General features: G+C 39.2%; 1 protein-coding gene across 1 annotated transcript in view; it reads left to right on the top strand.

Moving 5' to 3' along the window:
* Positions 1–18,930, top strand: part of LOC135168115 (prolyl 4-hydroxylase subunit alpha-1) — a 64,157-nt gene that overhangs the window by 24,481 nt on the left and 20,746 nt on the right. The gene's annotated exons all lie outside the window — the stretch shown is intronic.

Raw genomic sequence — 18,930 nt, 5'->3', positions numbered from 1 at the left:
TGCTTGCTGGAGAAAATCGTCGCGTGTGTATACACGCCTCATACAAATGTATGAATCTATATTGCCTACTCGTTCATCTCTGGCATTTGCACACTCGCTCTTTTACCTATGTACCTATCAAAATGATGAATATGTACTCGTTAGACCCTCAATTCTCTCCATCTGGGCGTTGCGAGTCGGTATCTGTTGGAGTTCCTGGTTTATTTTTTTATTTTTTTTTATTGAATCTATTTTCTCAACTTTCCCCCTCGTAAATTACTGGCGCTCAACCGAACACTTCCGATAATCGCGTGGTTCGTTACTGATCTTGAAACCCTTGGGTTGGGGGTGCAATCAAAACTCGAAAAATCGTTAACTCCAGGAGCTGGAGAACTTCTGGAGTTTCTTTTAAATTATCAGCGGAGAAGGGATGGGATGGGGTGGAATGGCACTGAAAGATGATGTTGGAGGGAAATATTACTATTTTTTAGGGTCGTCCATGGAATTTTCAAAAAATCTGGCAGTTTTTTTAACAGAAAAAGGTATAAAATGTTGGTTTTGAATCGGACTTTGGTTTCTAATGGGTAAAATACTCAATTTTTTAATAATGAAATTGTCTGTAATGTCAGTAGAAATTAATTAATTAAACAGAATAAAAATTAGGGTTAATTACTGCCTGAGAATCACGACAGTTCAGTTAATATTTCTTGCAAATTTTTAGTTCCTTAAAAATTTAATTAAATACAATTTTCAATTTTCGTGATAAGTCTGATTATTCCTCATAAAACCCATCATTTTAATGAACAAAAATTAATATTATTATATTAATATTAACCAATTTTTTCATTCAACTTTCCAAAATACTTTAAATACCTCTGTCCCTGGAATTTCAAAAATTTCCACTCGTATAACGCCTCAAAAAAAAATCAAAATTAATGATTTCTCATGATAATACGGTACCTCAGGTACTCGACATCCTAAAACTTTTTGAGAGATACAAATGATGAAACAATTGCCCCGAAAAATAAAGAATCTCCTCCAATGTTTCTCCAATTCTTCATACCGTCAAACTTTCAGCTACTGAAATACTTTTTCTCCCACAATTCACTCTCATTCTCTCATTTCTCCTATTGGTGAATGCATTTTTTTTTTCTGGTCTCACTGTATCTACGATGGAAAAAGTCGCTTATCGTGTCCCCAATTCGGCAGCCGGAAGGGCCATGACGGCAAAAACTTTCTCGTCGAATCATTCCCTCTCTCTTTACTGTACATTCGCTATTTTCGGCCGCTATCCGCCCAACTTTTCACTGCTGAATATGCCAACATTTTCTTATATTTTCTTACATTTCACACCGGGACACCGTCAGCCATCATTCTTTCATCATGTCGGGTGAATTCGAAATTCACAGGATGATATATTGCAACTAGGGGGGGGGGAGAGAGGAGGAGAACGAGTCGGAGAGAGAGAAATTGACATTTTTCTCTCTTTTGAGCGACGAAAGACGAGGGCTTTACCGATGAAAAATCCTCGAAAATTCAAGATGTTACGTATCAAAAGCCCTCGCAACAATATTTTTTTTTTTTATGAATACGAACGTATGGCATTCGTAAGGAAAGAGTGTGAATCTGGAAAACGTGACGACGACAATTTCACGATTTTGTAATGGAATTTCATGGTAAAGTGGTGAGGGTACTACACTCACAGCCAAAGTCTACGAGTTGAGAGGCAGTTGTGGGGGTGGAATAGGGGTTTAGGGGGGTTCGGTGGGGTAAAGGGTATGGTGGAAAGCCAACCTGGGCAAATGTAGATTTCTCACGGACGATAAAACCAGGAAAATTGTCAGGTATATTACGGGTATTACGTAACCTCCTGTCGTGAAAATTGTTACTTCCATGGAGTTATAATATGTGCATATATGTATGTGTAACTGCGGGTATCATGGAGTTTGAAGCACGGCTTCGAGATCTTTGCAGGTTAATTTATCAACATGGCTAGGGGTTTGATGGCGATGGGGATGGTTATTCAGGGGAGGGAATTTTATTTGAAAATTCCAGGGCTGTAATTTTTTAGCCACTTAAAATGTTTCTATATGACGTGATTAAATTATATTTATTATATTTGTTGTTGATTACATACGAGGATATGTACTTGAGTCAAGTGTATTAAGGAACTCGTGTAGAATTGATTTGATTCTCTTGGATTTTAGGGTGGGAAGAATAAAGACTGCACATTATTTTGAATCTTTAAATTTATTATTAAAATTGTTAACATATTAGCGATGGGTTTAGGCCTTCAGGAGGTACTGTACAATATCAATTGTCGTCCCAGAAGGCGATATATCCTTTACTTGCACTCATTCTGGCCCTTTCTGACCACAAAACGTATTTTTTGAAAATCTCTTTTATTATTCTGTGGACGAGGGCCTCATAAAATTAACCTACTAAATATTTATCTGTATTAAAAAAATAAATGCCAGCATTTTTTATTTTTTGTCCGGAAAAGCCCTAAAACCCAACAGAATCAATTTTTTTTTATCTTAAAAAATTGATAAATCACTTCGGCCATCGTAAATCATCGATTAATCACCAGTCACCGTTAATAATCAATGCTTATAGCATTTGTGTTCTATCAGAATTCGAGTCAATGGAAACTTTTGAAAATACAAAAGGTTCAACTGAAATATCCAAAGCAGTAAATTGAATCCTGCTCAACTTTGGAACGAATCCGATCGGCTTCCACTTCCCTTTTCCCTCCAGTCGCTGACGTTCAATTAAAATTCCCCAAGGAACGAGTAAGCCCGAGCAATCCTCAGATAGGTTTGCTGCCACCCATTCACTGAGAGACTTTTCGAACACTCCTCTGTGAAATTTTCTACCCCTTTTTTTTTATTTTTTTTTTTTCCCCCGTTCGTTCGTCTTTCGTTGAAGCTTCGCTCGGCACTGGATGTCAGACGAGCAAGAGAAAGGGTGAAAAATATCACAGAAAATCTCAGAGAGTTTCAACGGGTGGAGGGGGATGGGAGGAAAAGGGGGTGAAAGGGGGATTAAAAAGTTGCGGATACAGGGTAAGGACAGGGAACTGAGTACATCAAGGATCAACGGAAGCCGTCTTTCCTCATTCCCTCAAACCTGGTGCCTTTATTTGAATTTCCAAAGGGACTTTCTACACATTTCGTCTTATGAAAGTATTTCACTTTGTTGCAGTTTTGGATGAATATTCTCGTGATAGTACTCATGAGTTGATGATAACTATTTTTTTGGGTAAATAGCTTGGGGCATCCGGCACAACTTGACTTGCGAAAATTTTCACAATTATTATGGGCACGATCGTATGAACTTTAGTTGTGAATTCAACGTGGGAGAGAGGGTGGGAATATTAGGGGATGGGGGATTGTCGTGGAGTGAAGTTTAGTCTTGGGTGAAGATGAGGGATTAATAGGGGATTTTTTTTTCGGTGGATTTTGGAAATTTATTTTTCAGTTTGTCGAAATAATTTTTACTTAGAGGAAAATATTTAGGAAAAATTGTGGATTTTCTCACATATGAAATAAGATTTTAGGAAAATTTATCAAAGTGTTAGGTAGGATCTCCTCAAGATTCACCAGAAATTTAAAAAATTCTTTGACCTGCAAAGATTTTTGTTATTGTAAATATATTTTTTTGATAATTCTCTTGCAGTTGAAATTATTATGGAAACTTCTCTCGTAATTTTAAATGAATTTTTTTTTTCTGTGGATAATTAATGACGACCCCTCTCCTCCCCCTCCCCCACCCCCCGGGACTCTAATTCATCCTCTGGGATTTACAATTAAATTATTTATTTTTAAAATTCAGTAAATCTTTTCTAGATTCCTCAATTAGATCTTCAGGAAATTGACAAAAATTTATTTAAGAAAGCTCGTCCCAATAAAAAAATCCAGTTTTAACGTTAAAATTATTCTAAAAAAATTTTCTTCCCGCTGATATGTAACTTCAATAGCGAGGACTTTGTTTAAATAAATTCCGAGAAAAATCGAGGTATGGAATGAACTTATTCTCGTAAGATGGGCACAGTAATGTTTTGCATGTGTTTCTCGTTCATTTGAAAATTCCATTAGACGAAAAAAATGAAATGTCAAGTCCGATTTTTCGCCTCGCGAAGTTATGCATTCAGTGACGTAATAGTTGATGCCACATATTTCCTCTGGAGTTTCAAAACAAAACAAATGTACAGATAGGAGACACGTATCTACTCTTTGTATGTTTCTGACAATGTGTATGTTTAAGCAGTCAGAACTTTTCGCGGTTAGTTATCGAATAGTTTTCGTTGGGCGACTGTTTGCGACACATTGATCATACGATCTCAAGGGGAGTTTGAGTGACGTTCAAAACCAGAGATTGAAAAACTTGGCCGAAAAGAGAGAAGTGAGGAAATAAAGTTGAAAGTTATGGCATGAGCTCTTTCATACGATATATGAAATTCTGGATTTTTAAGTCTGGAGATGATGTTGAAAACAGAATCTCAAATTGGGCTATTTCTTCAGAGTAATCCCGGGGGTTTTTGCATGAGGAATATTTTCTGTGAAATATTTTCACTCCAGCACTGGAGAAAATGCAGTTTATTGAGTTAAATCTGAAGTTTTTGCCGGAAAAACTTTGAAAATTCCCTAGACATTTCCCGAAATTTTATCTCTATCGCGTTTTATTCTTTTTCTAGTCAATTTTTGTGTAGAAAATCTCCTGAATATTAATAAAATTAGGGAAATATTCGGTAAAAATTCCAGACCTCCCGATTCACTGGGAGTTGGAATGTGCAGGAAATATTTTATAAAATTCCTGAAATGTTCTACACAAAAAAAATTTTTTGGTACCAATTACACCTCCAGGGAGTGAAACAAGGGATAATGGTTAGTGTTATCAGAACAAAACTCGACCCAAAAAGCTTTCGATTATCATTTTGTTCCACATTCCGCCCTCCAAACGTCTAACTTTTATCCAAAATTTCGTTCCATCTCCAAAAATGAACCCTAATTTTTATTAAATATTCTCTCCACATATTTACCCTCGAAATGCACAAAACCCATATCTCCATACAACAACAAACAACAACAAACAAGGAAAAGTCAATCGGGGGAAAGGTAAATGCGCATGAAAGTCACGCCCGCCAGTGCTTTATCCCCCTCGATCTATTCCCCATTCCTCTAATGCTGAGAGCATATGTACTTAGTTTATACATAGAGCTTGTCCTGCTGACTATTTGGTAGCAGACAGCTGTCTACCATATCGAACAGCTCCGTCACATCAGCAGTCTCCTCCAGGGGGTTTTGCACACTAGACTCCCGGAACTCTTATCCCGTGATTTTCCCCCCTTTCTCTCCCACCCGACGTTTTTTTCCACCCCCTCCGAGAACATCGGGATTACCCTGTGGCGATGATTCTGTCGATCACATAGAAAATCCCCTCCAGGGGGAGCCCTCTCATTGCTCCATTAAAAAATACACTAATGCAGTCCGATGAACATCTTCTGATATCGCTCGCTCTGTTATTCTCTTTATTCTTCTCTGATACTTGAGAAAACTTTCCTGCATTATTGAAGTGGAATGTCTCACTGAAAGAAGTTTCCAATTTCGATGCTCCTGAATTTTTTATCGATATCGCATAATTATTTCGATAAAGCTCGAGGGAATGCGAAAGTCGTACGATTTTTTTACTGACATTCAGGGAATAATTAATTATAAATTTATTAATGTAAAATTAATTACTTCTGGGGGGGAGTTTAATCAATTGAATGTGTGGACACACGCGCCAATTATCCAATTCCCCATGAAATTTATATTATAGTTTTCAAGTGCTTTTAATTGCATTTGAAAAATGGAATAAAATGAGACTTCAATAATTTTTTTTTACGAGAAGTCACAGATATTTTTTTTTATTGAATGAAAAATTGTTGTTAAGATCAATCAATTTATTTACGGCTGTTCGTAAAGGTTGTACTATTGTTATCAAAATTTATGTCATTTTTTTTAAACAATTTTGACGCTTCTAAATATTTTTTTCCCCCGTGGACAGCCACCACTGAACCTCTTAAATTCCAACACAGAATTTTTTATTTCCTGGAAAGTCATTTCCGGTAAAAAAAAAATGGCGTGCGAAGGTACATTGGATAGGCCCTAATCCATTATTTTCGGTGCTTCATACAGCCTTTTATCTGTTGAAACTCCCCTGCCAACCCTTTGAAACACAGTCGGCAAGCGTTTCATGGAGATAAGGCGTGGAATTGGCAGGTGACACGACTTTCCAACGGCCTCTAGACGTACATAAATACACCACCACCAACAGCAAACCCCAACCAGATATTCTGGCTGTATCACCTTGTTCCACGTACGAATATATCTCCAGATCCTAGTTTCACCGATGGGTAATAGAATTTCCCTTCGCACGATCACGTACTTTCCGTGTTTGAGAATCCATGCCTCCCTCAAATCATCATTTTATTCCTCTCGTGTTCTTTCATAAAATGCCGTCTTAAAAGTTTGTAATCCGTTGATCTGCTGACACTTGAAATATTTCTCGTCGAATTTTCCATTTGAGAGCAATTAATTTCGGGATTTCTTTCATTTTCCCTCTTCTCTGCTGTATATATATATATGTATATATATGGACTGTATGTGCTATTCATCATGTAGTATATGCATATATACTATTATGTATGTAATAGACGAGAGATGAATTAAATTAAAATCAGAATTTTTTTAAGTAGATAAAGTTCATCGAGGGGTAATAGGTCAGACAACGCGAATAAACTTCGTATTTACGTTTAGTAAATATTATTATCTATTTTGGAAATATTGTTCTGGAGAAAATAAATGGCATCTCCCTCATGTCAATTATTTTTAAATTTCAATTTTTCCCAGTCTATGAATTTATTTATTGCAATGAATTTATATAAAACCCTCCAAACATTCGCATTTATTAACTTGTCCTTCTCCATTTTACCACTAACAATTCCTGACTATCAAAAATCCCTCAATTCATCCACTTATTATCCCTCACCCCCCATCTCCCAACCAACAAAATCAACCCCAATTTTTCTCCATCTCTAAATTTATAAAAAATTCTTTTTATCAAACTCCACCATAATTTTTTCATCCCCACTTTATTTACCCCCTTTATCATCTCAAAATCCTTGTTTTTTCCAAAATGATCATTTTATTCCACTCATGTCTTCCATAAAATAGTATCAAACTCTTAGCAGCCGTTGTAATCCGTTGATCCATTGACACTTAAAACATTTCTCCCCCGGATTTTGTTGAACCATCACAGGGACAGTAAAGTTCCAGGTTAATTGGGTTAGTTGACTCTGGGTCCACTCCTCTCGTCGACCTCGTTTCACGTGCATTAACGCTGTAGTACGGTAATACGTAGTCCTATCCTCTTCTTATCCCCACAGTTAACTGATCTCCATCTTAACCCCCTTTTCACCCCTTTCCCATCCCTTCCACGTACGGTATCTGGTTGGTATACGGTAACCCAAGAAGAGCACATCTCGTGAGTTCATAGCGTGTGTCCCAGGGCTTCATCTCAGGTATACGAAGGTCACGTTCGACGAAGCTCTAGCCAAGTAACATTTACTATGCACTATGATGTTAGGATATGTGTGTGAAGAAGGGGCCAAGATGGCTTAGACGACGGATAAGCATGCACGTTATCCTCAACCATCAACCCCCTTCTCACCCCCATTTTACCTCACCCACCATTCCAACCACAACGAATTTCACTGGATTTGTGTGCACTACACATTGCCCTTTCCTTCCCTTCCCTTCTCAACCTTTAGCGATCATAGGAATTTCCAGATTTTCCCCCACCCCCAGAGTCTCGGTGGAAAATTAATTACATTTACCCGACTCACAGTGGCTTGACTTGAATTCTCATTTCCTCACTAACATTCTACTCGAAGATTCCACAAATCCTGGATTATCAAGTGAAGTGACTTTGTCAATGGATTTAAGGGATTTTTTTGAGGGGTATTGGGGTTGTTCGCGAGGGGAAATTATTTGAGAAAATTATTTGTCTCAAAATTGAAAAATAAATAATATGTGGTGATTTTTAATTTTAGGGTGGGAAAATTTGTCATTTTTAGGGAGAGGGGAATAATGGGGCACCCTCATATATTATCTTAAATAATATATTATCTCCTTAAGGATTTTTTTTTAATAACAAAACCTTCTCCAGATTCCTATTTTTCTCCTGATTTTCTTCAACAACTCCACCTGGAATATATACCTCCCCCATCCCCCACCCCTATTAATTCCCCAGTTGGCCACTGCAACCTTCCCAGTCAAAGATATCAATCCCAAAAGGATTAAGTTGTTTCTGTATCCTGTAATTTAATACGAGAAAAGTTTTCTCGTTTACGAAAATCCTGGTACTACATCCCAGGCTCAACTCTCCTGGCTTCTGATTCGGTGCGTCTTAATTACAAAATTCGACTTATCTCAGGGACAGAGTCGAGAGTCGAGTGCTGAGAGTCGAGAGTCGAGAGTTGAAGACTCACCGGAAAATTTAAGTTTAAGAATTGATAACAAATTTGATTAATTACAGCGATTCGCCAGGTAATTACCGTATTACTTTTGCATGAAGTTGGGGTTCGGGTGGGAAATAGGGGAGGGAGGTGGAGGGAGTCAATCGGAAAGTCATTTCCGGTGTTCAAGTGGATTCTTTGATGATAGTAAGAGGTGGAAATTATGTGATTAATTAGAGTAATGGCCGAGAATGATCCGAGACGTCGGGACTCCGTATTCTCCTGTCAATTATTCATCACTTCTAAAAGCAGATTTAACAAGAAGTGCACTGCGCACGTCAGATTGATCCAATCCCTTCGTGGAATATTCAAGGGTTGAATAGGTACTTTGGGTGGGTCTTCATTTATGAGAATTTTGTTGGGCATACGAAGGTGAAAAAAAAAAGTTGTGGGAGAATTATTAGTCGAGGCGAGTAATCGCCGTTCGGAATCTATTTCCAGGTCTTTTTCACCCTATTTCAAGCCGAGGGTGTGGGGTGAATACTGCAGAGGTGGTATTTTACTCAGGACTTCAAGTTTCGAGAAAACTAATTTTGGAAATGGAATCGATTTGCAATGAAGTTATTAATTTTAACTTTAAAATTATTGAGAACCCCATAAATAATTTTTTTTTTATTCAATTCCCTTTTCAGTTAAATTGAAAAATATTTGCAGTCACTATTTCAACATTTTACACCCCCCAAAAATTATAGAAAAATCCCTTTCATATCCCTTTGATCCCAGTCGTCCCCAAAAATGAATCCCAAATTTCCGTACCATTAACACTCCCTAAAAAAACCTCCCCGCACTCGGGGGTCAATCCCCGTCTGATAAATCAAATTCCCTTCTTTTTCTCCTACCCTCTGCACTCAGAAAATGGTACGAGTAACATCTCACAAGTTGATCCGTAATCTAATCTTTGAGGAGCCCCCGGAGAGCCCTCGTAACACAAGAAAAAAAAAATTGAAAGAAAAAAAAAAAACACATCGACGTCGTGAGCAATCGAAGAGGTACACAACTGCACATCCGGAAATAGGGGAGAAGTGGTGGGGCTGGAGTCTTACACCGGAAAGGCTGGAAAAAGGGATGAAAAAGCAATGGCTATCGATTTAATCGGGCGCAGGTAGGGGTCACGATATCGAAGGGCCGTTTAGCCTCGCGGTAGTAGTTCCTGACGATAACATCTTTATCCCCTGGTGTGCGAAAGTGAACGAAAAAAAAAAAATGGTTGTTCCAGTTTTCTCGTCTTTCTTCTCAATATTTTTTTTTTTTTTCGCCAAAAGATTTTAGGTGTGCGCTCCAGCGCGAATCGAGTTCCTCCGGTACCTTTTGGCATCTTGCCTCCATAAATTCCGGATAAAACTAGAAGGTAGAGGGTATTAAACCGTAGCAGATGGCTGAAGATCCAATCGGTTCGACTTACAGTGGATGAAACTAAAAGGGACTTTAATTTGCTCGTTCCCTAGATTTTTTTTTTTTTTTTTTATTTCCGTCTCTATCTGTCAGTCTCGCTCGCTCTTCACTGCCATTTCGTGCATTTTGGTAATGACGTTGAAAACGTCCGGAAGGGTAGAATGTTAAGGGTCTCGTGGTAATGCATAAATGTAGAGTAACTGCCACTGGGTTACGACAGCCTCTGGTTGAAAGTAACTGGGAGATGGAAGAGAAGCGCATACAGAGTTAACGTCGAAAACTACGTTGGAGCTGCGGTAAAAAGCGGATGGTACCGATGAATAATGTATTTTACGGTTCCAAGGAGCGATACATTATGCCAAATCGCGTGGTGAGGTACTCCATGGCCAACCCCCCACCCCCACAGACATTTCTGTAATAACCTGGTCGGTGCAAGTTGACTGGGGATTTGTGGTAACTTGAAGAATATGGGGACTGGGGGTAGGTTTCTGGGGGGAATCGTACATTACGTGATTTACTCAGCATCAAATATTAGGTGGGAACAGGGGTGGGAGGGGGGGATGGAGGATTTTTTGGGGTATTATGGGGAGGAATTGTTTATATGTGAAGGAAGAATTTTGGGGAATTTTTCTGTGGGAAATTATTCGCGATTTGTGGTGACAAAAAAATTTCCAGTGCTGATACCGGAATTTTAGGGGGTTAAATATGAATTGCAGGACAAAGGGGAGAAAGGGTTGACTAGAAAAAATTTTCCGAACCGTCGCTGGGAAATTTCCATAATTTAAATGCGAACTTTTACCTAATTTCCGTGATAATTTTCCAAAAATCTCCAAATCGTACCCAAAATCTCAGTTAATTGTACTCTACCAGCATTTGATATTTCCCAACCGAGGGATTACTTGCTTTTCAACCCTCATATTCCAATTTTCCTCGAAAGTTCCGCTCTCCTAAAAGGTCCTCGTGACATCCTCTCTGGCTTCCAAAAATACCCATCAAACAAATTCAGAGGTGAAATAACTTATTCACGATTGCACTAGTTACATTCAAGAGACGTCATCCTGCCATTTCCAGCGAAAAAATCCACCCCCACCGCGACCTCACCACCTCCCCCTGAATCCTCGAGTTCATGACATTTAATCGTGACATTTTCACAAGTCGAGAATAAACTCCCCAAATTAATTGAAATGCTAATTGATTCTGTATTAGTTTTAATCACTGATTCACCGCTAATCGATGAAAATGCAAACGACAGAAACCCCTGCGTTCGAGGAGATAAGTGGGAGGGGGTGAATTTATATAGTTGTGTTGAAACCGTTAACGTAAAATGAGAAAGCCACAAAGGGACTTATGCATGCGGTAAGGAGTTTCCTAAATCCCAGTAGTGTGCGGTGAAAACTTTATCATGATCGATACCACAAATGTCGATTTCGAGATGAGAGAAATGAGAACATTCGGTGAAAATTGACGATGGTGAAGGGGTGAGGAGAAGGAGGAGGAGTGATTTTAAGTGAAATCAAACTTTCCTGGCAATCTCGGAGCACTATTTTGGGCCCCATTATACAACCGTGTGTGGCCTGAATTGATGATTCCTTGAGGGGGTGAGATACCATCCCCTCCAACCCTTGCAACCCTTCACGGTATAAGCGGATATCTAACCAAGTTTGCAGACTGTATGGTACAGCATGTTGGAGCCAGTGGTTCAGCTGTAGTTGGAGGATACGCCCCAAATCAATCGCCGGATTAATTGACACTGAGTTCACGTTGATGGACCAATTGACACTTTGTTACGGAGTTTACCCCACCATGAGCAGCACTCTGAGGTGTAAATTATACGGTGAATGGTCATATCGAATGAAAATTTAGGAGGAAATTATGGAATTTTATTTTTGAGGGTTGAGTTAATGTGAGGGAATTATTAAAGATATTCAATAGATTTTTGTGGATTGAAAAAAAAATTTTTGTGTGATGGGAGATAGTTGATTATTAGTTTTAATTGAGAATGTGATAATTTGTTAATTTATTTACGTTTATGGTTTACGGGAATATTCGGTGGCACAGGAGAACTGCACATTAGAATTTATTTACCAGGATTTTCTGGTGGAAAAAATCAGGAGAAAATTGCGGAACGTTCGGGGATTCCCAGTCCTTTTATTGAATATTTCTATCATAAAATTAAAGAGGGAGAAATAGTTCAATAAAAGTAACATGAAAGCTCGGTAAGTCTCGAGTGAAAACGATGATCCGATAAAAATTACGAAGTGTTCAATAAAAAGTATAAAAGACTTCGTAAAAATTACGTAACTCGGGGTACGATCTACCGAGCAGTTCGCCCTTTTCTCAGCCCTTCGGTCCTTCTTATCGAGCCTTTGCCCCGTTAAAAAAATTCCTATCATTCTCTTAAACATCTAGTAAAAATTACGGAACCAGAAAAAGTCCCGAAAGTACCAAAAAAAAAATGATGAATCCTTCACTTTAAAAAATCCGTAATTATTCCGTAATTTTTCCTGAATATTATTTTTCCTCTCAGTTCACGTAATACACCCGTAATTTTTCTCTTCGTGTACGTAATTATTCCTGAATAATTCTCTCCCTGGCAGTCTCACAGGTCATAAATATCACCTGCATTGTCCCCTCTGCGAATGCAATTTTCAATTTCTTCTCCCACCACTGGATTCAGTGGTAATTACACTTCAATAGGCAAAAGTCAAATATTCATTTGGTCGCCTGAAACCAAATGGGAATATCAGGTGCACTGTGCGCACAAATCCCGCGTCCACCGATACATATATCCGTGTCGCATGCGATATCGCAATTATGACGCTGGTGAATAAATTATCTCGCATCACGTACACTCACGTGTTTCACTCCACCAGCAATTCTGTATCTTTCTGTCGCTATCACTCCCTTCTGTGCTTTTGCACCAGTGCCAGTGGAACCTCAACACCCGGCTCAACCTCCCCCAGGGTCGTTGAATATTAGTTGATACAGAAAATACACGTGACTTCATTCGCCGGTTGGATTACATTTTTTTTTTTCACTCTAATTGAAAAATATCCATTGGGAATGCCGCTGGTAAAATGCACACAGGAATTTCATCGCGGTACAATTGTCCATGTCGACCCACCTCTCATTGGCCTCCCACCCCGAGACCAGGTAATTAACGATTTTAGGTAATTTGCATTACCCAGAACATTGTTCTACTCGTTGATAAATTATTAAATTCAATTTGTTCGGTGTCGTTTCAATTTTAGATATTGAATACAAAGGATTTTGCGTTGGTTAATGTTCGAGAAATTTAATTGTTAATTAACTCTGATGAGAACCAGTGAGAATTTGACGTTACAAAATCGATCGTAATATGAAGGCAACAAATCAATTGACTGTCAATATATTATTTATAATTCTCATCAAAATTAATCTTTTCCCTCCAGAAAAATTGAATTACAATTTTTAAAAGAGAATTGATATTCAAATCAGTCAAAATTTCTTCGATTTTGAAAATTCCAAGACCTCGTTAATTTTCTATAATAAAAATACATATTTTTCCATTACTATTTATTTTTTAAAATTATCTCTTCCTTTGAAACCCTCAAAAATCGTCAAAGGAGCTGTATTTTGTATTTCAATGTTTCTACTTTCTGACAAAGAAAGACGAAGTAGATTGACACGGGTTATCGCGCAGCGCTTCCACCCGGAAACGTACGATAAATTCTCGTGGATGCGGGATAGTAACCAGCGAGCGAGGGAGACAAGAAAAATCTCTGGACAATACCCGCACCAAGTTGGATTTTTAGGGAGTGAAAGGGCGGCGAGGAGGGCGAGGGGGGGGGGGCGGGGGAAAATTGAAGGTACCATTTCGTTAACATGCTGTCCCCATTGGCAAACTATAGTACAGAAAAAGAAAAGCACTTGGCCATTTCTACGTCACGCAAACACCCGATGATTTGTTCGTCGTCTCGTGTTTACACTCCACCGGGATGATTCGATCGAATGGTTTCAAACGCCGGGTGAGCATAACTCACCGGCTGAATTGCAATTTACTATGGTTACGGTGGGTAACACTGGCGGATTGGACAAATTGATGGGTTAGGAGGGCGTTAGGACTAATAAAGACGCGTTTTACCGTTTGTTTATTTCGATTTATGGTTGAAATTGTATTTTTCGACAAATCGTGGGTTAAGTGACATTTTACGCACGCAAAAGGTCATTATATACACGTGGAGTGGCTGCTAGACGTTAGTTCACGTAAGTGGAGGGAAAAAGTCACTTTACGGACGTGGGGCGGAAGCAAAAAGTGACGCAAAACGCCATTTTACCCACCCGAAGTGAACCCAAATCGTCATTTTACGGACGTGAACTGTCTGAAACTATAAAACAATAGAGTAAAACATAATATACACGAATTTGTTCACAAAAACATTGAAATTGCCCCGGTTTCATTAAATAGTCATCGCTGTTTGAAGAGGAGTGCATTTAACAAGGCAATTCAACGCGGCCATTGGACTGAAATATTCCCTAAAATAGCCGCATAACGAATTTATGAAGTTTGGATATGAATTTCAAATTGCCATTGTGTGTCCAAAATTTTTTAGGTACAACGGGTTACGGGATTGTTGATGGGGATTTACACTGTCGCATTTTCCGGCACGTGACAACGTATGATGAGGACACGGATTAATCATCCAGCTCCATTATCACGTAATATTTCAAAAAAAATAACAATTTAAGCCGATTATTGTCGAGAATAATGACGGACTTTTGAAATATCGGTGCGTTCTCAATATGTACTCGATCACCAGGAAATCCATTTAATTCGTTTCATAAAGTAGAATTAAATGCATTCAATAGTCCATTCGTATTGACTGTGGGGGTGTAAGGGGGAGAGGGTGAGGGGATAGAGATTATCGTGATGCGGGAATTATATTGTTCGCGATTATTGAAATTATTATAAATATCAGCATCGCGATATCAGTATCACAATTAATCACAGGAAATTTAAATAAAAAATTTCGTATAAAAACTCCAAAAAAAACATCCCCTTCTCCAGAAAAAAAATTACCCAACACCCTAATTCCAATTTTCCCATCCCCCATTTCATTTTTAAATAAAAAAAATCTTGAATAGCGAAACACAACTGGTAGAAATATTGATTTTTTCTTTTAATTTTTTTACATATGCCCTCGGGAATTGTTGATATATTTGATTTGTGACAGCGAGGCGCGACAAATATTGTACCACCGGCATTTATGTGCGCGCCAGTACTGTTTTGAACTAGGAAACATGACAGCAATAGAAACTGTATACAGTCGGGCCATCTCCCAGGGGATTGTAGAGGCATATACACGATGTACCTAAATTTGAATGGGGGTGGAGAGAGAAGGAGGAGGGGGGGGGAGTACACAGGGAGCGCGTCCGAAACGGAACCGGACACGCGACGTTGGTGCATTCTCCCGAGGGCCACAAGTACAAAGGAATACACACACACCATTGAATTGTATTTCACAGAGATGTACCAACCCCCTTCCACCACTTTCCACTGTCCCCCCTACCCCCCTCTTGTCCCTCTTCAACTTGCTTTTGATGCACAGACACATGTGTTACTAGTGTATGCGAATGTTAACACTCAGACTGCAATTCAAGGCCTCGACAACTCTGAGCCTCATGAGCCAACTTGGACGTGAGTTTGGCTCATGAAGGGTGTAACAGACCATTGTTCCGATTATTATTCTACGTTTGAGCTTGGACAATTGGCTTTGGTCGTGATGTACACTTTGTTGGTTGGTAATGATGATTTTCCACCAAATGGATGATGTTAATCGTCCATGTAATACGAGGATTTTGTTTATCGAGGTCATCGACTTTTGTGAATACACGAAGGGATTTATTCAATTGAAATTACGGTTGTGGGGGGGTAGAGAGGAGGAGGGGATGGGACCAGTGGAGCCAGTGGGGTTAAAATGTAACGGGGGTGTTAAGTAATTTTGAGTTGAAATCGCGTTTTGTAATGGAATTTCCGGAAATTTTGGTGAATCTTTTCCGTTCTGATGCTGGTTTCAGAATAAAATTGAATGTAAATTATTTATGATGATAAATTGTTTATAATGAGAGGAACAAAAATGTTCTTGATAATCTGTGACATTTCTTGGATTTTAAATTTTTCAAAGGAGAAAATTTTTTCTATTTAATTTTCAAATTTTCCTCACAGCTGGTGTCATTAGTCCCCCCAAAAATAATTGTTAAAATGTTTACAACAATTAAATTGAACTCTTCAATTCCCCTGAAATGCATTAATCAATGATACAAATGTATCCCCCAAATTACCCCCAACATTTATTATACAATTTCATCATTCATCACGAATACCATAATTCGAACCTAACGATAATCCCCACCCTAATACAACCCCCAAATCCCCCGCTCATTGAATCCAATTCCCCTCAATAAAACAAATTAAACTGATTTCTTCATGATCTCCCCCTCCCCCACCTCATTACACCAATAATGATCTGATTAAGCCCCTGTTTTTCGCAGCATTACGTGATAATGGACCTCAATGATTAATCCCCCGTGTCCTCATCATCCAGTATCGCCTATCACGAAATACAACACCCTAAACCTCCCCTCACTACCCCCCATAATCATCATAATATCACCTTTCCAACAAATAATGATCGCAATATATTTTAATCCCCACAAAAGTCCCAAACTCCGTGAAACCACCCCATATAATTCCCCCTCCATCGCGCCGCATATTCAAATTCCCCCCCAAAAATGAAGAATCCATTCTTTCACGTCTCCAACCCCCTCCTCACCCCCCCACCACCCAGGAATGTCGTTGTCACCTAAGACCCGTAATCTCCGTGCTATGACGTCCAAAAAACGAGCGTGTTCAGCAAGATGATCGTCAAAGAACACCCTGGAAACATTTAAACCCCCATCCAACCCCCTCACTCAACCCCTGGGAGTTCACCAAGGCATTACCCTTCAGCAAAAGAGGACTAGGTACATAACTCCATGCACCGAGTAGATGCGGGATGTATACCGAGCATAAATAGGCAGGAGGGGGGGCTCAGCCCCCCCCCCCGTCTCTCTCATATCATCCCTCTGCAGTGCTTACCAGGTCCTCAAACGTACTCTAAGCCCCAACACCCTTCAACCCCTCTCATAGTGGGTGATAGTCAGGGTCGTGGACTAGCCCCTTTTAACTCATTCCCCTGTACTGAGAATGGTTAATCGCGTTGGCGCGAGCTCGCCTTTTTAGCCCCCCCCCTCCTGCCCCCACCCCGCCCCTTCGTCGTTGGCCTGCATGGCTGCTTCAGTGAGGTACCTATTCTTTAAGGTGGCGCTTAATTAGCGCCGCTTCCAAGAGCTTCCGGTAGAGACCCTCTCTCTTTCTCATTTTTTTTTTTTTACTTTCCGGCTTTATTTCTTCTTGTTCTTTCCGGTTTTCCTTTCCCTCTACTTTTTCCACTCGCACTATTGTACTTGAAATGTTACTGGGGGAGGGGGAGGGGAGCTTGCGACGAGAAAAATGAGAATTAAAAATGTTTTTTTATTTGTTCTGTTTTAGTAAAATTGTTGATGGAGTTAATAGTTGATTATTGGGGGTGGGTTCGAGAGGGGGATGATGTATGTTAATAATGAGGTTAATGTTGTGTAGATGGGTATGATGAGTCCCTAATTTTTTTAGTTAAAAATATGTGAGGATATGATAGGGAAAATAATTTGTTGAAGTGAGTTTTTTAATTTTTTGGACTGAAATGTAATGAATAAAATGTTGGGGTGCATTTGAAAATAGTTAGAGGTGCGTTCATTTAATCATAATGTTTTTTAGATTGAGAAATATATGAAAGCTGTGAAATTAATGTTGAACAAAACATATTTCATTAGGGAATACTTCAACAATGCGGACGGACGTACATATCAACATAGCACATGGACGATGAGATAAAATCTGATGAATAAAATTTATGTATGAGTGGAGTTCAACTGCCGGGGGGGTCATCGACCTGGTGCTTGATTTTATATTGTTTTTTTTTTTCGCGGATATCTTTGTTAATCCAGCCGTGAATTCGTTGATGGCAAAAGCTTTGTCCTGGGGCATGAAAAAAAAAATTATTTGAATCGGTGAAATCGAGCGATTATTTCTATTTATTGCATTCGAATTATAATTTTAGGTTAAACTGGGGATTACGGGGATTACGAGACATGAGTAACATGAATATTCCATTAATTCCGAATAATTTTCAATCGAGGAATCGATAGTGTCTCATATCGTATGAAAAATAATCATTTAATTCGATAAAAATTTCACTAAAAATCGATACATTGAGGAATTTTTAATTATCGAAAGCTCGGTAATTTTCCCTGAGCTTTTCTCTGCGTGAGAAAAAAATTTCATACCACTGTGCACCAGTGAAAAGGACATATTTAATTTTTAAAATATATTTAAGAAGAAGCTTTCTCAGAGCTTTGAAAGCCGAGGGAAAACCAATCGCCCAGAGCCGCCATTGGGGCACCGAAAAGTCATAATTACTCAGGTCACCGAGGGTCATCGTGCCATTTCCATTATCCACAGAACTTTAATCCCGCCTAAAAACTTTCTCACCCCCCCTAACCCCCCTCCGGTAACCGTAGTTTCTCCACCCGGAGGAAGTGGCAATTTTTTACCCACATTTAAACCTACCCTTAACTCTAAAAAGCTTCCTCATTCCCACGAGAGACTGGTGTTAGGTCGACACTTCTGGAAACTCGATTACAGAAATTTTTCCTTAATTTGCAACGAACCACCGAGCCCAGACAAGGGCGAGGGGGTGCCCTCCGTACGTTTTCTGCTAAAAGAAACGGCTTACGAAGTTTAAGTCTTTCTTGGTTAAAGAATGGCGAGTGGTAGGGTGGGCAAGGGGATGAAGGAGGTGGAAGGGGGGGGCTCCAAGGGATGAGGTACAACCTCACTATCGCCCAAAAACCTTTTCGTCTCTTCCTCGACTGTACAAGTC

Source organism: Diachasmimorpha longicaudata, chromosome 12 (genome assembly GCF_034640455.1).
Source record: "Diachasmimorpha longicaudata isolate KC_UGA_2023 chromosome 12, iyDiaLong2, whole genome shotgun sequence".
NCBI classification, from domain to species: Eukaryota; Metazoa; Arthropoda; class Insecta; order Hymenoptera; family Braconidae; genus Diachasmimorpha; species Diachasmimorpha longicaudata.
The sequence above is the reverse complement of the archived record's forward strand: the minus strand, read 5'-3'. Positions and strand labels throughout refer to the sequence as shown.